General features: G+C 37.9%; 1 long non-coding RNA gene across 1 annotated transcript in view; it reads left to right on the top strand.

Moving 5' to 3' along the window:
- The window catches only part of LOC309660143, a 76,403-nt gene extending 71,166 nt beyond the window's left edge, over nucleotides 1–5,237 (top strand). Inside the window, exon 3 of the long non-coding RNA XR_014263198.1 lies at nucleotides 1,878–5,237. This is a non-coding gene — a long non-coding RNA (uncharacterized lncRNA). The remainder of the gene's footprint in view (nucleotides 1–1,877) is intronic.
- The last annotated feature ends 21,099 nt before the right edge of the window (nucleotides 5,238–26,336 follow it).

The following is a 26,336-nucleotide window of genomic DNA, read 5'->3' on the forward strand; positions in this document are numbered from 1 at the left end:
AGTAGCTATCTATTTTACGTTTGGTAGTGTATATATGTCCATGCCACTCTCTCACTTTGTCACAGCTTACCCTTCCCCCTCTCCATATCCTCAAGTCCATTCTCTAGTAGGTCTGTGTCTTTATTCCTGTCTTACCACTAGGTTCTTCATGACCTTTTTTTTTTTTCCCTTAGATTCCATATATATGTGTTAGCATACGGTATTTGTTTTTCTCTTTCTGACTTACTTCACTCTGTATGACAGACTGTTCTCCAAAGAAGATGTACAGATTGCCAACAGACACATGAAAGAATGCTCAACATCATTAATCATTAGAGAAATGCAAATCAAAACTACAATGTGGTACCACCTCATACAGGTCAGAATGGCCATCATTAAAAAATCTAGAAACAATAAATGCTGGAGAGGGTGTGGAGAAAAGGGAACCCTCTTGCACTGTTGGTGGGAATGTAAATTGATACAGCCACTATGGAGAACACTATGGAGGTTCCTTAAAAAACTAAAAATGCACTATTGTTTCTTGACCGTTCCTCCCTTGTCTCTGCATCCCCTCCCTTCCCTAATTAACAACTGTTTGAACCTGCCTGTTGGAACTCGGGGAAGGTCAGGAGGCTGAATGAGGCCTATTTCCTGTAATTAAGAAATGGGGGACACAGAAAGGCTTTTGTGCCCAGGAGTCCCAAAGGATCCTACTCAGTTTCAGTGGCACTAGGCACCTGGATAGGGTGAAAGTTAAGAGGACAGGAAAGCACTGAGGACAGTCCGGGTGCTCTGTTGCATCCATTCTGCAGCGGGGCGGCCTCAGTGAAGCCCACCTCATTCAACCCTTGTGGTTACTTGTCACAGTTCAGCACGTGTCCAGGGTAGTGACTGTGGCAGAAAATCTGGAAGTCGACTCCCAGTTCCTCAGTTTAAAACTTTAGAACTTGCAAACTGTGCAGGAAGAGAGTTCTTAATACATATTAATGGTTTGATTATTCAGGTGGAGAAGGAGTGAGGGTGAATGCATTGAGGCCAGTATTCTGATATCTGACTTTTGTGCTGTGTGTAAATTTGGTCACACACTTGAAGCATCAGAGGGAGAATCATAGGACAGCAGAAGAGAATTAAATAATTCATCAGTTTCTCAACCGACCTTTGGCATAATTCAGAAGGAGCTCATAGAAGGCTCTGAATAAATCCTGTTGAATAAATTGGGAACTACTGATTATGTGAGTTGGCAGAAAGGTTTAAATTGTAGAAACAGCAATATTTCCAGCAAAATATCCACAAATTTCAAATTCACCTGCAAATAAAGGAATAAATTTATCTATAATGAATTTGAATGATTTCTCGCTTGAGGTTTTTTATTTGCTGTATTTTATACAGGGAATTCAGGACTATAGATGGGTAACACCTTTATGAATGCCTTTGAGTAAGTGATTATTCCATGTTAATTGTCCATAAGGGGCAAATAGTAGACCCAATAACTTGTATTGGTTAACTGGAAGTTTAATATTATTGTGATTATTTAGTTCTTTGAGATGTTTAGGAGACATTTTGTATTGCAATCATTATTATTTTAATTTGTGACTTGATTAATATAGTCAGTTAGTTAATCAGTTTCGATAAACATAATGTAACGAGAATACCAGCGTCCAATTAGTAGATGTAATGATTCTTGACTCTCCTCCAGAGGGCAGCAAAACCGCATAGCTCAGTTCTCAAAGATCAGGATAAAAATCTTAAAAAGCAGGCTCACAGACATTCCCTGGCCTGATCATTCATATTAGTCCAAATAATAAAACATAGCATGTGCTGATATTTGTATTGGCATTTTATGGAAGTTTAGCCTTTCCTTTGTGAAATGAAAAAAAAAAATTTCTTTTTCATTTTAGGTTATACAAAGGAACTATACTTGCTTGGGGTCTCAAAATGCATTGTTTAAAAAGGCCAAATATTGGGCTTCCCTGGTGGCGCAGTGGTTGAGAATCTGCCTGCCAATGCAGGGAACACAGGTTCGAGCCCTGGTCTGGGAAGATCCCACATGCCGCAGAGCAACTAGGCCCGTGAGCCACAATTACTGAACCTGCGCATCTGGAGCCTGTGCTCCGCAACAAGAGAGGCCGCGATAATGAGAGGCCCGCGCACCGCGATGAAGAGTGGTCCCCACTTGCCGCAACAAGAGAAAGCCCTCGCACAGAAACGAAGACCCAACACAGCCATAAATAAAATAAATAAATAAATAAATAAACCCAAAGTTAAAAAAAAAAAAAAAGGCCAAATATTTAAGTAAGTTACTGTGAATAATCAAGAAGTAAGAGCTCTCCCTGCCCCGCCCCTGAATAGAATGACTTGATTTGTGAGCAGATAATGGTTGTGCTTGCTTTATTGGGGCTATTTTGGAAATTCCCTTTCTTTCTATGATCTATCCTAGGTAGAAAACCTTCAAAAAAATATGTCCCAGAGTGAAGAAAATTTGGAGATTGGTCACAGGAAAATAGGGAAATGGGAGAGAGTTGAACGCATCCCTGCCCAGCTCTATCCAAGGGGATTTGGTCATTTTCTAGATCAGATTTTAGGTAAGGCTTGACATTACCACTTACCACATCTTTTAGTACTTTCTCTGTTTCTCCAGGCACCATTCTTGCACTTAGAAGTTAGTCAGTGATTCTGGTAAAGGTGTTACCTAACAGTGGTTCAAAATATTTCTTCCCTTTGGTGTATTTTCATTTAGTAGAGGATTTGTGAAGATTAGAAGCTTTTCAAGGCATAAAGGAATGGATTATAGAATGGTAGCATTCTGGTCCTTAACAGGTTTATCCTTTGTGTATAGTAGGCTTTTACTAAATAGTTACTAAATGAGTGAATAAAGACCTAAAAGGATAAATGAAAGATGTAGCTGCTCTTCCATCTGTCCAAAGTACAGAATAGAAATTCTCTTCCTTTTCTTGTGAGGCTAACTTTAATGGGGTAAAATTTAGCTTATTATTAACAGAAATAGTGTAGGTAGATGATTCAGGCAAAAGTATTTGATGATTCTTCATTACATTATATTGAATAGGTTGAATAGGGGTCAAAAACAGTTTAATAGCATGGTAGCCACCATGAATGAGCTTAAAATTTGAATTTTAGGGTTCTTTCTCATCTTTCAACTCTTTAAAGGTTTTGTGAGAATTAGTGTTCGTATTTATCAAACATGTATTCTTTGCAAATCCCCATGCTAGTCCAGTATTGAAATTTACTACACAGTGTAAAAAGAAGAATAAACCATAGCACTGTCTTCAATGAATTTATAAATCCCCCTGGAGTCTCAAGACTAGCACACATGAAAACATCTGTAACCACAAAAGGTATAGATTACTAATGCAGTCGAGTGTGTGGCATGCTCTAGGATTAAAAGGTTTCTGAAGAAGGGAGGTCAACACAAGTTCAAGACCGTGGGGAGGGCTACACACAGAAAGGGGCCTTGAACAGACTCCTAGAGTGCAGGTAGGGTTCAGATACAGAGAGGAAGGGAGGGTGTGCTGGGGAGAACAGCTTGTACAGAGATGGTGAAGTGATGAGCGCTGTACGTTCAGAAAACAGACTAGAGAAGAATTGCAAATTGCGTAATAGGGCGAAAGCTGGAGAAGGGATTTTGGGGCCTGCAGTATTGCTACTGAAATCTCAGTCCCTGTACACCAGCACCAAATCAAAATCACAGAGACAGAGTTTTTGGTGAAGAAGAAAAGAGTAGCTTTATTTCTTTGCCAAAGGAGGCCACAGCAGGCTAGTGCCCTTAAGACTGTGTCCTCCTTGAAAGGGTTCAGTGAGTAAAACTTCATAGTGTTAGCTCAAAATAGGTTTTTTTTTTTTTTCATTTTTGGCCACGCTGGGCGGCATGTGGGATCTTAGTTCCCTGACCAGGAATTGAAACTGTGACCCCTGCAGTGGGAGTGCAGCGTCTTAACCACTGGACAGGCAGGGAAGTCCCCAAAATAGGGTTCTTGATAAGGATCAGGGCAGGTGCGGGGTCTGTATTCTTCTCTTCTCATGGAACATTTCAAAGCCATCAAGGCTGGGTGTCAGCAGGTCCAGAGATGGGCTCTGGTGGTCTCCGGGGTTATTGTACCATGACCTTCTCTTCTGGAATGAAGAATGCTTTCAAAGAAGAGGAGTGTTAGGGAGTGTTTCAAAGAGGAAAAACACCAGGTGCCTGATATAGCTTTAACTAATAAGTAAGCTACTTTAAGCAATTAGGTGTAAAGGAATCATTAACAAAAGAAAGAAAAAAAAAACATATGGAAAGAGGACGTGAAAGTGAAGCATAAGGTGATGGAGACCTAGCTAGTCTAGTCAGTTTTAGCTATAACAAAATAAAGGTTTTTGCAATTGAAGTTATAGAAAAAGATGAACTATATAACATTGTTGAGTAGGAGGAGAATGAAAGGATAGTCATGTTTCCAGAAATGTGCCTCTCTCCACTTCCATTGCTGTGGAAACCACCAAGAGCCTGTGGAAAAACGGTGAGAGGAGGCATGTTTGAGGGGTGGATAAAGGACAGTGGAACCTGTTTACTTCTGAACTGTGAATATTACAGTTACTGTCCTGAGTTATATTTTCAAAGCTATATTATGATGTATTTTAAGAAAGGAGGCTTAGAAATAATAAATCTATGTCTCAATTTCTATACTAAGAGAGTATTAGTGTAGAGTATTAGAGTATAGATTCCAGCCTGAATCCCATGTATGTATTATAGTCACTAGAAATCCACTTAAAATAAAAGATGAGAGCCAATGATGGTACAGTTTTATTTTTCACTAAGGAAATATTTCTAACATCAAACACTGGTGAACTAAGGGTTTGCTGGAAGAAAACATACCCCTTAATAGAAAGCCAACACATTTAGTCGGGAACATTTTATTTCTTCCAAATGGAAACCCACTACAGAAGCAACATTGCTGTTTTTTTTTTTTTTTTTTTTTGAAATAAACGTATTTTGCAGAAACAGGCACAGGATATTTTTATACATCAAACTAATGTCTTTGCCAGGTTGCAGTTGTGTACTTTCATGATATGAATAATATCACTAACAATTCATCATTTCTAAACTAGATTTCAGTTGAAGTTGCCAATTTACCATTTTAATGACATGTTTGAAAAGTTATTTTCTTGTAGAAAAGTACAAGTAAGTAAAATAAAATAGAATACATGGATGGAAATATACCACAAAATTCTGAGAATAGGAAAAGTAACTTCTTAAAGTTCTGGAGTTAGAGATACTTAAGCACCTAACAGAATTTGGTAAATGTCAGTGGGGAGCTATCTTGTTAATACCCAGTTCATTCATTTCCCTTTCTCTCTCTCTCTCTCTCTCTCCCTTGCCTCCATCTCCAGGCCTTGTTCTCTAATTCTTCCAGATTTTCAGTAGAGAAAATCATACATGTTTTAAATTTGTGTTTTATTCTCAACCATGATCCTTTTTTCCTTTTTCACTTTGTATTGAAGCCATTGCAAGAATTTGATTTTTTTCTTAGATTGTCTCAGAGTGTGTCACTTTTTGCTTTTCTTTCTTTTTTTGTTATCTTTTTTTTTTAAACAGATACATATATCCACTCTTTTTAGATTCTTTTCCCATATAGGTCATTACAGAGTTGTGAGTAGAGTTCCTTGTGCTATACAGTAGGTCCTTTTTAGTTATCTATTTTATGTAGAGTAGTGTGTATATGTCAATACCAATTCCCCAATTTATCCCTCCCTCCCCTTCCCCCTCTGGTAACCATAAGATTGTTTTCTACATCTGTGACTCTATTTCTGTTTTGTAAATAAGTTCATTTACATCATTTTTTTAGATTCCACATATAAGTGATACCATATGATATTTGTCCTTCTCTGTCTGACTTATTTCACTTAGTATGATAATCTCTAGTTGTATCCATGTTGCTGCAAATGTCATTATTTCATTCTTTTATGTGGCTGAGTAATATTCCATTGTATATAAGTACCACCTCTTCTTTATCCATTCATCTGTCAATGGACATTTAGGTTGCTTCCATGTCTTGGCTATTATAAGTAGTACTGCTGTGAACATAGGGGTGCATGTATCTTTTTGAGTTAGAGTTTTCTCTGGGTATATGACCAGGAGTGGGATTGCTGGATCATATGGTGGTTCTATTTTGAGTTTTTTTAAGGAACCTCCATACTGTTCTCCATAATGGTTGTACCAATTTACATTCCCACCAACAGTGTAGGAGGGTTCGCTTTTCTCCACACCCTCTCCAGCATTTATTGTTTGTAGACTTTCTGGTGAAGGCCATTCTGACTGGTGTGAGGTGATACCTCAATGTTGTTTTGATTTGCATTTCTCTGATAATTAGTGATGCTGAGCATCTTTTCATGTACTTTCTGGTAATCTGTATGTATTCGTGGGAGAAATGCCTATTTAGATCTTGGGCCCAGTTTCTGATTGGGTTGTTTGTTTTTTTGACATAGAGCTGCACGAGCTGTTTATGTATTTTGGAGATTAATCCCTTGTCAGTCGCTTTTTTGGCAAATATTTTCTCCAGTTCTGTGGGTTGTCTTTTTGTTTTGTTTATGGTTTTCTTTGTTGTGAAGATGCTTTTAAGTTTAATTGGGTCCCATTTGTTTATTTTTATTTTCATTACTCTAGGAGGTGGATCAAAAAATACATTGCTGTGATTTATGTCAAAGAGTGTTCTGCCTGTGTTTTCTTCTAAGATTTTTATAGTGTCCGGCCTTACATTTAGGTCTTTGATCCATTTCGGGTCTATTTTTGTGTATGGTGTTAGAGAATGTTCTAATTTCATTTTTTTTTTTTTACGGGTAGCTGTTCTGTTTTTCCCAGCACCACTTATTGAAGAATTTGATTTTTTTTCTTAGAGTGTCTCAAAGTATGTCACTTTTTGCTTTTCTAACTTCAAACAATAATATATTATTTGACCACTTTTAATTTTTATTATAACATTTTCTTCATAAATAGCCTTATGTTACCTCTACCTTTTATAATATTGGATAGCAAAATTTATATAATCTTTTCTTTTTGTTTTCTCCTATCACCCCAAATATCCCATCTCCCACTTTCATTATCATCAGAAGAAATTTACATGCCTATATTGTTTCATTTTGTTTTCTAAAACAAATAAATTGTATATTTAAAATAACTTTGTAATTTAAGTACTGCAGGTATTATTCCTATTTTTAAGATTTGGAAGCTGAGAGATGAGAGGTTATGCCAACCAACAAATATTTATTGAACATCTCGAATGGATCTTGGGCAGCCCTCAGTGCTATGGGGAACAAAAGAAATATAGTAAGTATTTGGAATATTTTAGTAATATTTCCTGGCACCAGATTCGCAAGTAGCACTAGAGAATATGAGTTTTCTCATACACTTTATTCTTAATGGTCATGAGAGTAGAAAATAACAAAGTTCTTTTGAGACTGTAGACTGCCCACTAATGGTAGCAGCAACAGCACCTAATTTTTTGTTTTTTTTTAAAGATTTTTTTGATGTGGACCATTTTTAAAAATCTTTATTGAATTTGTTACAATATTGCTTCTGTTTTATGTTTTGGTTTTTTGGCCCTGAGGTATGTGGGATCTTAGCTCCCCAACCAGGGATCAAACCCGCACCCCCTGCATTGGAAGGTGAGGTCTTAACCACTGGACCGCCAGGGAAGTCCCCAACAATACCTAATCTTTATTGAGGGCTTAATATGTACCAGTCAATTTTATAATCACTTTTTATGTATTTACTTAATTTTTCATTAAAACAATCATATGATATAATCATATTAATATACTGATCCATAAGAGATAATATAGCAAAAAAAAAATTTAAGTGACTTGCTAATGGTCACCCAGTTTGTAAGTGATGGAACCATAGATTTGCACCAGGGCAGTCTATCTCTAGAACCAACACTCATAACCACATTTACCTTTCATTACTCTGTGCTTCCTCTATACTCCCCACCAAGCTCACTCTAGTTGGGGGCATGACTATCTCATGGCATGCCTTAGAGACATTACAAATTGTTTTGTATCAGAGACTTTCCTAATTGTTTGGAAATGGGCAAAAATCAAGAATTTAAATGGTACTTATTAAGAATTATTGTTGATCACAAAATATATACAATATAGTTGGAGAAATTAGATATATAGATGCAATTAATGTGCAAACTAGCCACCTATACTAGCATTGTATACTGATATATTAAATCTCTAAGGAGTGTAGCACCGACAATAATTAGGGAAGGAATTATTGGAGAGGGATCTGGAGTGTCTTGATGTACACAAGGAATATCTTCTGAGAATGCTGAAGAGGATGTAGGTTTTTCAGTGGCACTGCTGGTTGGGTGAGGTGGGAGATGGTGAGCAGAGCATGAAGACACAGGGAATGTGCTATTTGGAAGCAATGAAAAGTGATGAGTGCCACTTCCAAGGAGAAGCTTCAAGAGCTGAATTATGGTTTGCCATGTTCTCTTTTCTTTTTACTGTGAGATTGGCAATTTTTTAGACAAGGGTGGCTTCATCACCTTGAATCTCAGGGTGAAGAATCGTGAAGCAGAGTCCCCCAACAACCCGTATCTTAAACTTGAAATAAACTCTCTTACTATCAGTCATTGAGATTTTGGGATCACTTATTGACACAGCATTTCCTAACTCATATAACTAGCTAGTAGGCAATTTCAGCATCCCAAGCATAAATAGTTAGGGATTTAGGCAATGAAGAACAAGGAACACATCTGAAAGTCCATGTCAGGGAAGAATTGATAGGACTTGGTGACTGATGGGTTGTGAGATGCAAAGATTTAGAAGAAACTAGCACGATGACCTTAATGGTTTTGGTTTGACAGAATAAATCTTTTATCAAAAATGATGAAGTATGGAAGGTGGGTTTGAAAGATAGACAGGAGAGAAACCCTTAAATCCTTTTTAAGGAGTTAAAGATATTATAAGGTGGGGTAAAGAAAAAAAGCTATTGGGCAGAGATCATTGAAAAATTTGGTAGTTCAGAGAAATTTCATAGTACTGAGAAGGCGAACTTCTTCAATAGAAGTCAATAGAAGGTTTTTGTTTTATTATATTTTGTTTTAAAGTTAGGCTATATATTTGCATATTTGGAATCATAAAAAACATAGGAATCCAGCAGTGTGAAAAGATGCTGGGGAGATGGTTGATAAGTCTAGGATTCAAGGGCCACAGAAATTAGGAAGGGGTGTGACTGAGAACATACATGGAGGAGTAATCTTTGGAGAGGGGAAGGGAAACACCTTCCATTATAATTTTGGAAAGGAAGGGTAGATATGGAGATAGATAGGCACGAAGATGAGGACAGGGGTTAATATAAGACAAGAACTTGATGGCGCCAGTGCCTTAATTTTCTGTAAAGTCAGAGAGGTCATCTGCTAAGGAAGAAGGAGGGAGAGAGCAGAGAAAAGAGGTCTTGAACTAGTCACTGCGAGGAGCAGACCTTGTGAATGGATTGGTGAATACAGAGGGCTCGTTCGAAGTTAGATTGCAAGAATTCATAATGTGCCAAGTCTGAATAGCTCTCTGTCTTGTCTCGGGAGTGTTTAGTGTCCTGGGTACAGGCAGCAAAAGCCCACAGAAAGGGGGATCCAGGTTTGTAATTTTTATGGATAAAATTATTTGCCCAAAGTCATTCTTGGAGTTTCGTCTAATCCCTTCTCATTGTGTTTTCAGAAAAATACATTGTCTCCTCATGGATACATTCTATATTCCTGTGATTCTGACAATCTTCACATTGCCTAGAAATTCATCTCTTTAACCAGTGGAACTTAGATTTCTTTTTTTACTCTTGGTTCTTTATTAACTATGATTTTGGTTTTTGGATAACTTTTCTCACCTTTTCATTTTGGTAAGCTTTTCAGGTAACTTTCATTGGTGGAAAAATTTTCTGTGTTTTTTAAATGAAAGTTTGTCACCTCATTTAATTCATATGTCAGATAATTAACAAGCATTATTAAGTGCCTAATATATGCCAGATGCTGTGCTAAAGCCCAAGGATACCAAGATAAATGAAATAAGGCACATGTCCTTGATGTGCTTGTAGAGGTCAAAACTCTGGCTGGGAAGTATAAACAGAAATAACCTACAACACCAGAAAAAGTGTAACTTGAAGCTTCTTAAGCTTCTAGAAATTGTATAACTTGTGTTCTAGTGGCTTTTGCTCTAACTTGCTATTGAGGATCCTACCTCTCTGGAAAAATCCCTTCTCTCTCCCTAGTTTCCTCCATCCACAACCCCAATCCACACACACCTATTACCAGATTGCTTTTCATGAAATATGGTTAATCACTACATGGAATGAACGCCCCCCCGCCATCCTGCTTCAGTCTCCACTGATGAAAATGATACCGTTGACACCATCTCATCCCACTGGTCACCATATTCTCTCCACTCGGTTTTGCCATTTTTGTGCAGAAATGCTGTCACTTATACAGGCTATTCTAGTGTCTACTGGTATACTGGAACCCTTGAGTATTAAAGATGACTGCTGTTCTATTTTCACAAGAAAGCAAAGTTCTGTATTCCTATCAGATTACATTTATTTAGAGATGAAGTAGTGCAGTGTTCATGATAGCTGTCAATTGATATGGAAATAACTACTTCTTATATATAGTGCTTGTGGGCCCTGCTTTTAAATAAAATCAGCTGAAACCTACATTTTATGCTTTGTGAAGGTCTAAGCGGTTTCAAAAATTTCCAAGGGCCTATGGACATGCGGGCATCTCTGATTCCAGTTTACTGCTTCTGCTGGATTTTTGTTACTATGATGTCTAATTTTGTTTCCACAGAGCCCTTGTTTAAATGTGGCCCATTGCTCCTTATCAATGTCTGCAAAGAAACTATCCTCACACAATTAGGAAAGTTTATTGGTGGGAAATAGGGAGAAATGCTTACAATTTAGAAATGCAAACAAATTAAAATTGAACATTACAAACTCTCATTAATAAAGTTCTGACAATGGGCATTTTTCACCACCCAAACTCATACCTTTCTCTTTCTTCTTTCCTTTCTCTGCCTTTTTACCTCTCACCTCTCCTACTCAGTTCAGAGGGAAATACATTCTTCATTTTGTCCCATGAATAAAATCCAGTATTCATTTTGGTTGCCTTGGTTTTTCCTTCAGAATGTCTCCCTTTTCCCTGTGAGCTTTATTAAACAAGGTGTTTTCCCAAATGTTTTTTCCTGAGATAGAATTCTGGGGCTAGCTCTTACAATCATAAAATGTTCAGCCCCATTACAAGGCTCACAATTCCATGAATCCAAATGATATGAAAAACTTTGGAGAGTAAAAATCGGTACAACCACTTTGGGAAAGAGTCTGGCAGGATCAGCTTCATGGGTGAGTGACCTGAGTGGTCACAGAGGGTTTAGAAGGGCCCTGCGCTTGTTTTAGTGTTCTGTTGTTTCTGTCTTGAAATTCTTAATAATTTTTGAACAAGGGGTTCTGAATTTTCACATATCACTGGGCCCAAAAAGTTATGTAGGTAGTCCTGCAGCTTGGCTTTATCTACCAAAACTGAGCAAACCCAATGAATGACCCAGGGATTTCACTCCTGGATAAAAATCCAATTGCAACTCAAATCTATCTTCACTGAAAGATGTTACAGAAATATATATCTCAGTATTATTCATAACAGCCAAAAACCTAGAAACAGCCTCATTTCCATGAGGCAATGAATGGACATGTAAATTCAGTTATATTCGTGCAAACGAATATGATACAGCAGAGAAAATTAATGACCTACTATGACAAATTACAGTGGATTAATCTCACAAACACAGTATTAGGGGAAATAAATAAGACAAAATAATAGTTTAAGATTCCATTTACATAAAGTTTGTCAACAGGCACACTTACAATGCTAGAAGAGAGTATAGTGGTTGATTTTGAGGAGCAGAGGGTTATAGTAATTGGGAGGAAACGTTATGGAGGCTTCTGGGGTTCTGCTAATGTTTCAGTTTTTGACCTGGGTGGAGGTTACAAGTGTAACCTCTCTTTGTAAAGCTGTTACATTTATGTTTTATACACTTTTTTGGATGTGTCTTATATACACGAAAAATGAAAAAATAATACACAGAATGTTGTTGTTACCAAGGGAAATTGGATTATCTGTTGTGAGCAGAATAGAAGCCTCTTAAATAATCTCTGATTAAGTAACTCATCGTATTAATAGATACTCTTCATTCCTGCTGTAAAGCATACTGTCAGATTACAAGACTTGCTGAATTGTATCTAGTAAGTTTCTCATTTGTGTGCCTTTTTAATAAACCAACAAACTTCCATTTGGATAAGATAAGGGCATCTATGCCACTTACACAAAAGGAAACTATCGATAAGGACTTAAGAGGTTTTTCATGGGATTCCAGACCCAGAACAAAGACAGGTCTTGGTAGGCTCTAGAATAAGGAAATAGAGAGCCAACATGTATTGCTTGCCATCTCTTATCTCTGAATCCTTGTGTACCCTGCTTTATTCTTCTCAGTCTTTAGTTTTATTTTTCTTATACTCAGTCAACTTGGTAAAATATAGCCATGATATAAGTTTCATGACTTCATGTCCTTTTAGTTCTAAAGACAAGGCAGACTCTGATGTATTCTCAGACCTAATTGCAGATTTTATAAAGAGAAACTGGTGGTTTAACTTGCCTCAGGTTTCCTTCTCAGGGCCTATTTTAATGCCTGGAATAGTGTCACACAGCAATAATACCTTTACAGTAGTCCGTTCTATAGAATCCAAAAAGCTCGTTTCTGATTTTTAACACACATGCATACACAAATTAAGGAGCAGGGCATCAACTCCTCTAAATACTCAGGATGGTACAACTATCCTGTCGTTCTAATCAATGAATTGGCTTTGGTTTACAATGTGAAGGAAATATTGGCCAAGTACCTTAATAAAAGGTAAAAAACAGAAAGATAATGTTCCTGTGAAACCTTTACTTAAAAGCAACATGGCATTTCAAATGAATGGATCAAAAGTTAACTTTTCAAAAAATTGTGTAAGGACATTTGACTATCCATTTTAGGGGAAAGGTTTGTTTTCCTACTATACATGGTCATCAAAAAATTCAGGTAGATAGTGTATCTAATAGTAATTCTAAGAGCAAAGACAAGCACACAAACTCACAAAGACCATAAAATATAATAGAATTTGTTTAGAAACATGGGCGAAAGAAATGGTTTTTAATTTTTTTATTATTATTTTTTATTGACATATAATTGGCATTCAATATTGGTTTCAGGGGTACAGCATAGTGGTTCAACATTTATATACATTATGAAATGATCTTCATAATAAGTCTAGAAGCCATCTGTCACCGTACAAAGTTATTACAATATTGTTGGCTATATTCCCTATGCTTTATATTGCATCCCAATGCATTTATTATATGACTGGAAGTTTGTACGTCTTAATCCTCTTTACTTATTTCATCCATTCCCCCACCCCCTCCACTCTAGGAATCGCCAGTTTGTTCTCTGTGTGTCTATGAGTCAGTTTCTGTTTTATTTTATTTCTTCATTTGTTTTGTTTTATAGATTCCACATATAAAAGGAACCATATAGTATTTGCCTTCCTCTGTCCGAATTATTTCACTAAGCATAATACCCTACAGGTATATCCATGTTGTTGCAAATGGAAAAATTCCATTCCTTTTTATGGCTGAGTAGTATTCCATTGTGTGTGTGCATATGTGTGCATCACATCTTCTTTATCCATTTGAATGTTTTTTAATTGAAATATAGTTGATGTACAATATTATATAAAAGGTGTATGATATAGTGATTCACAATTTTTAAAGGTTATACTCCACTTATAGTAATTATAAAATATTGGCTACAGTCCCTGTCCTATACAATGTATACTTGTAGCATGTATCTTTTTAAGTAGTGTTTTCATTTTCTTTAGATATATATGCAGTAGTAGAATAGCTAGATTGTATGATAGTTGTATTTTTAGTTTTTTGAGAAACGTCCGTATTGTTTTCTACAGTGGGTGCATCAATTTACAGTCCGTTTCCTCTACATCCTTGTTATTTGTGGTCTTTTTGATGATAGTCATTCTGACAGGCGTGAGGTGATATCTCATGCTGGTTTTGGTTTGAATTTCTCTGATTGTTAGAGATGTTGAGCATCTTTTCATGTTGGCCATCTGTACGTTTTCTTTGGAAAGATGTCTATTCAGATCTACTGCCCATTTTTTAAAAAAATTATTTATTTATTTAATTAATTTTTGGCTGCATCAGGCCTTAGTTGTGGCACCTGGGATCTTCATTGAGGCACGTGGGGTCTTTCGTTGTGGCATGCGGGCCCTTCATTGTGGTGTGCGGGCTTCTCTCTAACTGTGGCATGCGGGTTTTCTCTTCTCTATTTGTGGCACACGGGCTCCAGGGTGCGTGGGCTCTGTAGTGTGCGGCACACAGGCTCTAGTTGAGGTGCGCGAGCTCAGTAGTTGTGACATGCGGGCTTAATTGCCCCACAGCATGTGGGATCTTAGTTCCCTGACCAGGGATCAAACCCACATCCCCTGCATTATAAGGCAGATTCTTTACCACTGGACCACCAGGGAAGTCCCTGCCCATTATTTTATTGGATCGTTCATTCTTTTTGATATTGAGTTTTATGCACTGTTTATATATTTTGGATATTAACCTCTTGTCGGTAGCTTTGTAGTATAGTCTGAAGTCAAAGAGTGTGATGCCTCCAGCTTTGTTCTTTTTCTCAAGATTACTTTGGCAGTTTGGGGTCTTTTTGGTTCCATATGAATATTAGGATTATTTGTTCTAATTCTGAGAAAAATGTCATGGATATTTTGATAGGGATTGCATTACATCTGTAGATTGCTTTGGGTAGTATGGCCATTTTAACAATATTAATTCTTCCAGTTCAAGAGCACTGGCTATCTTTCCATTTCTTTATATCATCTTCAGTTTTCTTCATCAGTGTTTTATAGTTTTCAGAGTATAGATCTTTCCCCTCCTTGCTTAAGTTTATTCCTAGGTATTTTATTCTTTTTGATGCAATTTTAAACAGGATTGTTTTTTACTTTCTCTTTCTGATAGTTCATTATTAGTGCATAGAAATGTGACAGATTTCTCTGTATAAATCTTGTATCCAGGAACTTTGTTGAATTCATTTATTAGTTTTAATTTTTTTGGTGCAGAATTTAGGGTTTTCTATTTAAAGTATCTTGTCATCTGCAAATTGTTATAGTTTTTCATCTTCCCTTCTAATTTGGATACCTTTTATTTCTTTTTCTTGTCTGATTGCTGTGGCTAGAACTTCCAGTACTAATTTAAATAGAAGTGGCAAGAGTGGGTATCCTTGTCTCTTTCCTGATTTTCGAGGAAAAGCTTTCAACTTTTCACCTTTGAGTATGGTGTTATCTGTGGGTTTCTCATAAATGGCCTTTATTATGTTGAGATACGTTCTCTCTATGCCAACTTTGATGAGCATTTTTATCATGTTAAATTTTTTCAAAAGCTTTTTCTCTGACTATTGAGAGGATCATCTGATTTTTATCTTTCCTTTTGTTAATGTGGTGTATCCCATTGATTGATTTGCTAATATTGAACCATCCTTGTGTCCCTGGAATAAATCCAACTTGATCATGATATAATTCTTTTTGTATGTTGTTGGATTTGGTTTGCTAATATTTTGTTGAGGATTTTTCATCTATATTTATCAAAGGTATATTAGCCTGTAATTTTCATTTTTTGTAGTGTCTTTGTCTGGTTTTGGTATCAGGATGATTATGGCCTCATAGAGTGAATTTGGGAGTGTTCTATCCTTCTCAACTTTTTGGAATAGTTTGAGAAGGTAAGAATTAGGTTGTTATATGTTTGATAGAATTTCCCTGTGAAGCTGTGTGGTTCTGGACTTTTGTTTGTTGGGTTTTTTTTTTTTAATTAAAAATTCAGTTTCACTAATAGTAGTGATGAGTCTGTTCAAATTGTTTCTTCTTGATTCAATCTTGGCAGGTTTTATGTTTCTAGAAATTTATCCATTTCTTCTAGGTTGTCCAATGTGTTGGCACATAACTATGCCAAGTATTCACTTATGATTTTTTGTATCTCTGTGGTATTGGTTGTTATTTCTCCTCTTTTACTTCTTATTTTGTTTATTTGGGTCCACTCTCTTTTCTTAGTGGTGAGCCTGGCTAAAGGTTTATCAACTTTGTTACTCTTTAAAAAAAACAAGCTCTTGGTTTCATTGATCTCTTCTATTGTTTTTTGTTCTCTATTTTATTTTGTCTCTGATCTTTATTACTTCTTTTTTTCTTCTGACTTTGGGCTTGGTTCGTTCTTCTTTTCTAATTCCATTGGTTGATAATTTTGGTTGTTCATTTGAGATTTTTCTTGTTTCTTGAGGAAGGCTTGTACCACTATAAACTTCCCTATTAGAACTACTTTACTGCATCCCATAGATTTTGGAGTTTTGTGTTTTCATTTGCATTTGCCTCAAAGTACTTCAATTTCCTCTTTACTTTTTTCATTGACCCACTGGTATTTTAGTAGCATGTTGTTTAGTCTCCATGTTTTTTTTTCAAATTTGCTTTCTGTAATTGATTTTTTAAAAAATTTATTTTATTTTTGGCTGTGTTGGGTCTTTGTTGCTGCGCGTGGGCTTTCTCTTGTTGCGGTGAGTGGGGGCTACTCTTTGTGGCAGTGTGCGGGCTTCTCATTGTGGTGGCTTCTCTTGTTGTGGAGCATGGGCTCTAGGCATGCAGGCTTCAGTAGTTGTGGCTCATGGGCTCTAGAGCGCAGACTCAGTAGTTGTGGCGCACGGGCTTAGTTGCTCCACGGCATGTGGGATCTTCCCAGACCAGGGCTCGAATCCATGTCCCCTGCATTGGCAGGCAGATCTTAACCACTGCACCACCAGGGAAGCCCCTGTAATTGATTTTTAGTTTCATACCTTTGTGGTCAGAAAAAATGCTTGATATAATTTCTATCTTTTAAAATGTGTTGGGATTTGTTTTGTAGCCTAGCATGTAATCTATCCTTGAGAATGTTCCATGTACACTTGAAAAACGTGTGTATTCTGCTGTTTTTAAACATGATTATGTATATAATTTTCTTATTTCTAGTTGTTGCCTTTTCTTTTTTTGCTTAGAGAAGCCCCTTTAATGTTTCTAAGACCAATTTAGTGGAAGTTCATCAAGATTTTATTTGTCTGTAGACTCTTTATCTCTCCTTCAATTCTGAATGATAATCTTGCCAGGGAGAGTATTCTGTCTTGGTTGTAGGTTTTTTCCTTTCAGCACTTTGAACATACCATGCTACTCCCTTCTGTCCTGCAAAGTTTCTGCTGAAAGGTCAGTTCATAGTCTTATGGACATTCCCTTGTATGTAACTAGTTACTTTTATCTTGCTGCTTTTAAGATTCTCTCTTTATCTTTATTATTTTTTTGAATTTTATTTTATTTTTTTATGCAGCAAGTTCTTGTTAGTCATCAATTTTATACACATCACTGTATACATGTCAATCCCAATTGCCCAATTCATCACACCACCACCCCCACCGCCCTGCCGCTTTCCCCACTTGGTGTCCATACGTTTGTTCTCTACATCTGTGTCTCAATTTCTGCCCTGCAAACCAGTTCATCTGTACCATTTTTCTAGGTTCCACATATACGTGTTAATATACGATATTTGTTTTTCTCTTTCTGACTTACTTCACTCTGTATGACAGTCTCTAGGTCCATCTAAGTCTAAACAAACGACCCAATTTCGTTCCTTTTTATGGCTGAGTAATATTCCATTGTATATATGTACCACATCTTCTTTATCCATTCGTCTGTCAATGGGCATTTAGATTGCTTCCATGACCTGCCTATTGTAAATAGTGCTGCAATGAACATTGGGGTGCATGTGTCTTTTTGAATTATGGATTTCTCTGGGTATATGCCCAGTAGTGGGATTGCTGGATTGTATGGTAATTCCATTTTTAGATTTTTAAGGAACCTCCATACTGTTCTCCATAGTGGCTCTATCAATTTACATTCCCACCAACAGTGCAAGAGGGTTCCCTTTTCTCCACACCCTCTCCAGCATTTGTTGTTTGTAGATTTTCTGATGATGCCCATTCTAACTGGTGTGAGGTGATACCTCATTGTAGTTTTGATTTGCATTTCTCTAATAATTAGTGATGTTGAGCAGCTTTTCATGTGCTTCTCGGCCATCTGTATGTCTTCTTTGGAGAAATGTCTATTTCGGTCTTCTGCCCATTTTTGGATTGGGGTGTTTGTTTTTTTAATATTGAGCTGCATGAGCTGTTTATATATTTTGGAGATTAATCCTTTGTCCGTTGATTCGTTTGCAAATATTTTCTCCCATTCTGAGGGTTGTCTTTTTGTCTTGTTTATGGTTTCCTTTGCTGTGCAAAAGCTTTGAAGTTTCATTAGGTCCCATATGTTTATTTTTGTTTTTATTTCCATTACTCTAGAAGGTGGATCAAAAAAGATCTTGCTGTGATTTATGTCAAAGAGTGTTCTTCCTATGTTTTCCTCTAAGAGTTTTATGGTGTCCGGTCTTACATTTAGGTTGCTAATCCATTTTGAGTTTATTTTTTGTGTATGGTGTTAGGGAGTGTTCTAATTTCATTGTTTTACATGTAGCTGTCCAATTTTCCCAGCACCACTTATTGAAGAGGCTGTCTTTTTTCCATTGTATATCCTTGCCTCCTTTGTCATAGATTAGTTGACCATAGGTGCGTGGGTTTATCTCTGGGCTTTCTATCCTGTTCCACTGATCTATGTTTCTGTTTTTGTGTCAGTACTGTATTGTCTTGATTACTGTAGCTTTGTAGTATAGTCTGAAGTCAGGGAGTCTGATTCCTCCAGCTCTGTTTTTTTCCCTTAAGACTGCTTTGGCTATTCGGGGTCTTTTGTGTCTCCATACAAATTTTAAGATTTTTTTGTTCTAGTTCTGTAAAAAATGCCATTAGTAATTTGATAGGGATTGCATTGAATCTGTAGATTGCTTTGGGTAGTGTAGTCATTTTCAAAATATTGATTCTTCCAATCCAAGAACATGGTATATCTCTCCATCTGTTGGTATCATGTTTAATTTCTTTCAACAGTGTCTTATAGTTTTCTGCATAAAGGTCTTTTGTCTCCCTAGGTAGGTTTATTCCTAGGCATTTTATTGTTTTTTTTTGCAACGGTAAATGGGAGTGTTTCCTTAATTTCTCTTTCAGATTTTTCATCATTAATGTATAGGAATGCAAGAGATTTCTCTACATTAATTTTGTCAACTGCAACTTTACCAAATTCATTGATTAGCTCTAGTAGTTTTCTGGTGGCATCTTTAGGATTCTCTATGTATAGTGTCATGTCATTTGCAAACAGTGACAGTTTTACTTCTTCTTTACCAGTGTGTATTCCTTTTATTTCTTTTTCTTCTCTGATTGCCATGGCTAGGACTTCCAAAACTATGTTGAATAATAGTGGCGAGAGTGGACATCCTTGTCTTTTTCCTGATCTTAGAGGAAATGCTTTCAGTTGTTCACCATTGAGAATGATGTTTGCTGTGGGTTTGTCGTATATGGCCTTTATGTTGTTGAGGTAGATTCCCTCTCTGCCCACTTTCTGGAGAGTTTTTATCATAAATGGGTGTTGAATTTTGTCAAAAGCCTTTTCTGTACCTATTGAGATGATCATATGGTTTTTATTCTTCAATTTGTTAATATGGTGTTTCACATTGATTGATTTTCTTATATTGAAGAATCCTTGCATCCCTGGGATAAATCCCACTTGATCATGGTGTATGATCCTTTTAATGTGTTGTTGGATTCCGTTTGCTAGTATTTTGTTGAGGATATTTGCATCTATAGTCATCAGTGATATTGGTCTCTAATATTCTTTTTTTGTAGTGTCTTTGTCTGGTTTTGGTATCAGGGTGATGGTGGCCTCATAGAATGAGTTTGGGAGTGTTCCTCCCTCTGTAATTTTTTGGAAGAGTTTGAGAAGGATGGGTGTTAGGTCTTCTCTAAATGTTTGATAGAATTCACCTGTGAAGCCATCTGGTCCTGGATTTTGTTTGTTGGAAGAGTTTTAATCCCAGTTTCAATTTCATTACTTGTGATTGGTCTGTTCATATTTTCTATTTCTTCCTGGTTCAGTCTTGGAAGTTTATACCTTTCTAGGAATTTGTCTGTTTCTTCCAGTTTGTCCATTTTATTGGCATAGAGTTGCTTGTAGTAGTCTCTTAGGGTGCTTTGTATTTCTGCAGTGTCTGCTGTAACTTCTCCTTTTTCATTTCTAATTTTATTGATTTGAGCCCTCTCCCTCTTTTTCTTGATGAGTCTTGCTAATGGCTTATCAATTTTGTTTATCTTCTCAAAGAACCAGCTTTTAGTTTTATTGATCTTTGCTATTGTTTTCTTTGTTTCTATTTCATTAATTTCTGCTCTGATCTTTATAATTTCCTTCCTTCTGCTATCTTTGGGTTTTGTTTGTTCTTCTTTCTCTAGTTCCTTTAGGTGTAAGGTTAGATTGTTTGAGATTTTTCTTGTTTCTTGAGGTAGGCTTGTATAGCTATAAACTTCCCTCTTAGAACTGCTTTTGCTTCATCCCATAGGTTTTGGATCGTTGTGTTTTCATTATCATTTGTCTCTAGGCATTTTTTGATTTTTTCTTTGATTTCTTCAGTGATCTGTTGGTTATTTAGTAACATATTGTTTAGCCTCCATGTGTTTGTGATTTTTACATTTTTTTCCCCTGTAATTGATTTCTAATGTCATAGCGTTGTGGTCAGAAAAGATGCTTGATATGATTTCAGTTTTCTTAAATTGACTGAGGCTTGATTTGTGACCCAAGATGTGATCTATCTTGGAGAGTGTTCCATGCACACTCGAGAAGAAAGTGTAATCTGCTCGTTTTGGATGGAATGTCCTATTAATATCAATTAAGTCTGTCTAGTCTATTGTGTCATATAAAGCTTCTGTTTCCTTATTTATTTTCTGTTTGGTTGATCTGTCCATTGGTGTAAATGAGGTGTTAAAGTCCCCCACTATTATTGTGTTACTGTCGATTTCCTCTTTTATAGCTGTTAGCAGTTGCCTTATGTATTGAGGTGCTCCTGTGTTGGGTGAATATATATTTATAATTGTTGTATTTTCTTTGATTGATCCCTTGATCAATGTTAATATGTCCTACATATGTCCTATGTAGCGTCCTTCCTTGTCTCTTGTAACGTTCTTTAGTTTAAAGTCTATTTTATCTGATATGAATACTGCTAATCCAGCTTTCTTTTGCTTTCCATTTGCATGGAATATCTTTTTCCATCCCCTCACTTTTAGTCTGTGTGTGTCCCTAGGTCTGAAGTGGGTCTCTTGTAGACAGCATATAGATGGGTCTTGTTTTTGTATCTGTTCAGCGAGCCTGTGTCTTTTGGTTGGAGCATTTAATCCATTTGCGTTTAAGGTAATTATCAATATGTATGTTCCTATGACCATATTCTTAATTGTTTTGGGTTTGTTTTTGTAGGTCGTTTTCTTCTCTTATGTTTCCCACTTAGAGAAGTTCCTTTAGCATTTGTTGTAGAGGTGGTTTGGTGGTGCTGAATTCTCTTAGCTTTTGCTTGTCTGTAAAGCTTTTGATTTCTCCATCGAATCTGAATGAGATCCTTGCCAGGTAGAGTAATCTTGGTTGTAGGTTCTTCCCTTTCATCACTTTAAGTATATCATGCCACTCCCTTCTGGCTTGTAGAGTTTCTGCTGAGAAATCAGCTGTTACCCTTATGGGAGTTCCCTTGTATGTTATTTGTCATTTTTCCCTTGCTGGTTTCTATAATTTTTCTTTGTCTTTAATTTTTGCCAATTTGATTACTACGTGTCTCGGCGTGTTTCTCCTTGGGTTTATCCTGTATGGGACTCTCTGCACTTCCTGGACTTGGGTGGCTATTTCCTTTCCCATGTTAGGGAAGTTTTCAACTATAATCTTTTCAAATATTTTCTCGTGTCCTTTGTCTCTTCTCCTTCTGGGACCCCTATAATGCGAATGTTGTTGTGTTTAATGTTGTCCCAGAGGTCTCTTAGGGTGTCTTCATTTCTTTTCATTCATTTTTCTTTAGTCTGTTCCACAGCAGTGAATTCCATTCCATTCCATTCTGTCTTCTAGGTCACTTATCCGTTCTTCTGCCTCAATTATTCTGCTATTGATTCCTTCTAGTGTAGTTTTCATTTCAGTTATTGTATTGTTCATCTCTGTTTGTTTGTTCTTTAATTCTTCTAGCTCTTTGTTAAACATTTCTTGCATCTTCTCGATCTTTGCCTCCATTCTTTTTCGAGGTCCTGGATCATCTTCACTATCATTATTCTGAATTCTTTTTCTGGAAGGTTTCCTATCTCTACTTCATTTAGTTGTTCTTCTGGGGTTTTATCTTGTTCCTTCATCTGTTACATAGCCCTCTGCCTTTTCATCTTGTCTATCTTTCTGTGAACGTGGTTTTTGTTCCACAGGCTGCAGGATTGTAGTTTTTCTTGCTTCTGCTGTCTGTGTTTCTCAATGACCTGGATGCCGGAGTCCCACGGTTCTGGAGTCGTCCTCAGGTGTCTCACACATGCCACATATCAAGCAAACCTCAGTCCTCTTGGATGCCTAACCCCCACAAGACTCCACGTCACAGTGAGGTGTGGCCTCTCCCAGTCGCATGGTCAGGTGGTGGGCAACTGGATCCGGAACAGAAGTCCTGCTGGCATGGAAGTGCCACAGCCAGAAATTTATTTTTATTTTTGTCATTTTAATTACATTATGTCTTGGTGTGGACCTTTTTGGGTTCACCTTGTTTGGCACTCTCTATGCTTCCTTGACCTGCATGTCTTTTTCCTTCCTCAAGTTAGGGAATTTTTAGTATTATTTCTTCAGATATGTTCTCTGCCCCTTTCTCTCTCTCTTCTCTTTCTTGGATTCGTATAATGTGAATGTGATTATGCTTGATGTTGTCCAAGAGGTCCTTTTATCCTCAATTTTATTAATTCTTTTTCTTTTTTCGGCTTCTTGGGTGATTTCCACTACTCTTTCTTCCAGATGGCTGATCAATTTTTCTTTATCATGTAATCTACTGTTGATTCCCTCTAGTGTATATATATATATTTTTTAATATATATACTTATTTATTTATTTATTATTTATTTTTGGTTACATTGGGTCTTCATTTCTGTGCGAGGGCTTTCTCTAGTTGTGGCAAGCGGGGGCCACTCTTCATCGCTGTGCGCGGGCCTCTCACTATCGCGGCCTCTCTTGTTGTGGAGCACAGGCTCCAGACGCGCAGGCTCAGTAGTTGTGGCTCACAGGCCTAGTTGCTCCGCGGCATGTGGGATCTTCCCAGACAAGGGCTCAAACCCGTGTCCCCTGCATTGGCAGGCAGATTCTCAACCACTGCGCCACCAGGGAAGCCCCTCTAGTGTATATTTTTTATTTCAATTATTGTATTCCTCAGCTCTGATAGGTTCTTTTAAAGTATTTTATAACCTTTTGTTGAAGTTCTCACTGTGTTCAGCTATTCTTCTCCTGAGCTCTGTGAGCATCTTTGTGATCATTCCTTTGAACTCTTTATCAGGTAGGTTGCTCATCTCTGTTTCATTTGGTTATTTTTCTGAGGTTTTTGTGTGGTTCTTTCATTTGGAACACATTCCTCTATCTCCTCATTTTACCTAATTCTCTGTGTTTATATTTTTGTATTAGGTAGATGATGTTTCCTGATCTTGGAGAAGTTGCCTAATGTAGATGTCCTGTGGGGCCCAGCAGCATGCTCCCTTTAGGTCACATGAGCCAATGTGTTCCCTATGTGGACTTGCATGCGGCTTTCTATTGTGGTGAGGCCAACTGCTGCAGGTGCACTGGTATGTGGGGCTGGCTTCCCGCCTGGTTGGCTGTGTGGCCCAGGGCATGCAATGTTGTGGGCATGCTGGTGGGCAGGATAGACCTCCTGTGTGTCTGTCTGGCTGTGAGGCCTGGAGCCACATAATTGCTGTGGGCACCCTGGTGTTCAAGGCAAGCCCCTGGCATGGCTGGTTGTGTGGATCAGTGGTCTGCAACCCCTGTGGGCACAGTGGTGGGCAGGACGGGCCCCCTCAGCGTGGCTGACTGTGAAGTCTGTTGGAGCATGATCTCTATGGGTGTGCTGCTGGGTGGAATAGGTCCCTGGCTCACCTGGCTGTGATACTTGGTGGCTCATGACCACTGTGAGCACAGTTCTTCGCCAGGCAGGCCCCTGCTATGGCTGGCTGTGAGGTCTGGCAGTGTGTAATTTCTACAGGTGTGCAGACCTCTGGCACTAATAGGCTAGATGGAGGATTCCAACATGGTGCCTGCCAGTACTGATGTCAGCATGGTAGGATGGTGTCACAAATATGGCTGCCACAAGCACCTTAGTCCCTGGAGAAAGTTTCAGCTGCCTCCTGCCTCTCTGGGAGGAGGCTCTGCAAGATCAGGAATTGGGCCTGGCCCTGGCAACTTTCAAACTGCTGCCTCTGTGCTGGGGCTCGGAGCAAGTGAATTTTTGCATGCACCCTTTAAGAGCAGAGTCCAGGTTTCCTACAGTTTTTTGGTTCTCCTAAATGTAAACCCTGCTGGTTTTCAAAGCCAGACATTTTGAGGGCTTGTCTTCCTAGTGCAGGACCTGTGGGCTGGGGAGCCTGATGTGAGGATCGGGTTCCCTGCTCCTGGAGGAGGAGCTCTGTGGTTGTGATTTTCCTCCCACTTGTGGGTCACTGCACTGGGGTTGTGGGTCCTGACTAGACTGCATCTCTATCCCTCCCACCCATTTTGTTATGGCTCCTTCTTTATATCTTTAGTTGTGGAAAATCTTTTCTGCTAGTGTTTGGATCGCTCCCAGAGATAGTTGCTCTTTAGGTAGTTGTAATGTTGCTGTGTGCCCATGGGAGGAGGTGAGCTCAGGGTCTTCCTACTCCACTCTCTTGATCCAGACCCAAGCAGTTGTTTTTAAACATGGTACCAAAAACATAAAGGAGAAGATTGATACATTTGATTACATCAAAATAAAAAACTTAATTTTGATTAAAGGCACCATGTAAATTCAAAGACAAGTGTGATGATCCATTTTATATGTCTGCTTCGGTAAGCTACAGTCTCCATTATTTATTCAAACACTAACCTAGGTGTTGCTGAGAAGGTATTTTGAAGATGCTGTTAAAGTCCATAATTAGTTGACTTTACGTAAAGGAGATTATTTTAGATTACGTGGGTGGGCTTGGTTTAATCTTTTGGAAGCCCTTAAGAGCAGAATTGAGGTTTCCTTGAAGGAGAAGAAATTCTGCCCCATGGACTGCAGCTTCAGTTCATTTGAGGAGGCCTGCCCTATGGATTTTGAACTTATTTACCTAGGCAACCTCTGCAATTGCATAAGCCAATTCCCTGCAATAACTCTGTGAACAGATATTTCCTACCGGTTCTGTTTTTCTTGATGAACACTGATTAATACAACTGAGAGACTAGAAGAAAATATTTGTGAAATCTGAAAAGGAGTATATTTTAGAATAAAAACTTAAAACAACATTCTAAAAATGAGAAAGAACTAGCTAATAGAAAAATGGGCAAAGGCTACTTTTAAGTTATCTGTTGCTGTGTAACAAACCAGGCTTAAAGCAACAGTTTATTATTTCTCATTATCTGTAGGTTGGAAATCTGGGAGGTCCTTATCCTGGGGTCATTTAATCTGCAGTTATCTTGAAAGCTCCACTGTGGCTGGAGGGTCCAGGTTGTCTTCACTCAGGTGTGTGGCAGTGGGTGCTGGATATTGCCTGAGACTCCTCAGTGCTCCTCCACATGATCTCTCATCTTCTGGTAAGTTGGTCTGGGCTTCTTCATAACACTGAGGTGGCCGGGTTAGAAGAGGGTGAGTGTGGGAGCTACAAGAATAGGGATTATCCCTGGGGAATGAATGGAGAACGTTCCTGAAAGGGGAGTTTTGATCTTATCTGAAGTATTTAAATGTTTTAATATACAGTCGTGATTTACCTGTGTAATTACAAAAATATATAAATATTGTTATAGCCTGAATGTTTGTTAACCCCCCTTCCCCACCAAAAATTTTGTAGGTTGAAACCTAATCCCCAATGGTATTTTGGAGGTGGGGCCTTTGGGATCTGATTAGGTCACGAGGGAGGAGCCCTCATGAATGGGATTAGTGTCCTTCTGAAAGAGACCCCCAGAGAGCTCCCTCACCTCGTCACCCATGTGAGAATAAAGCAAGAAGACAGCTGTCTGTGCACCACGAAGGGGGATCTCGCAAGACACTGAATCTGTTGGCACCTTGATCCTGGACTTGCCAGTTTCCAGAACAGTGAGAAATAAATTT

Source organism: Balaenoptera physalus, assembly GCF_965194825.1.
Source record: "Balaenoptera physalus genome assembly, chromosome: 4".
NCBI lineage: Eukaryota > Metazoa > Chordata > Mammalia > Artiodactyla > Balaenopteridae > Balaenoptera > Balaenoptera physalus.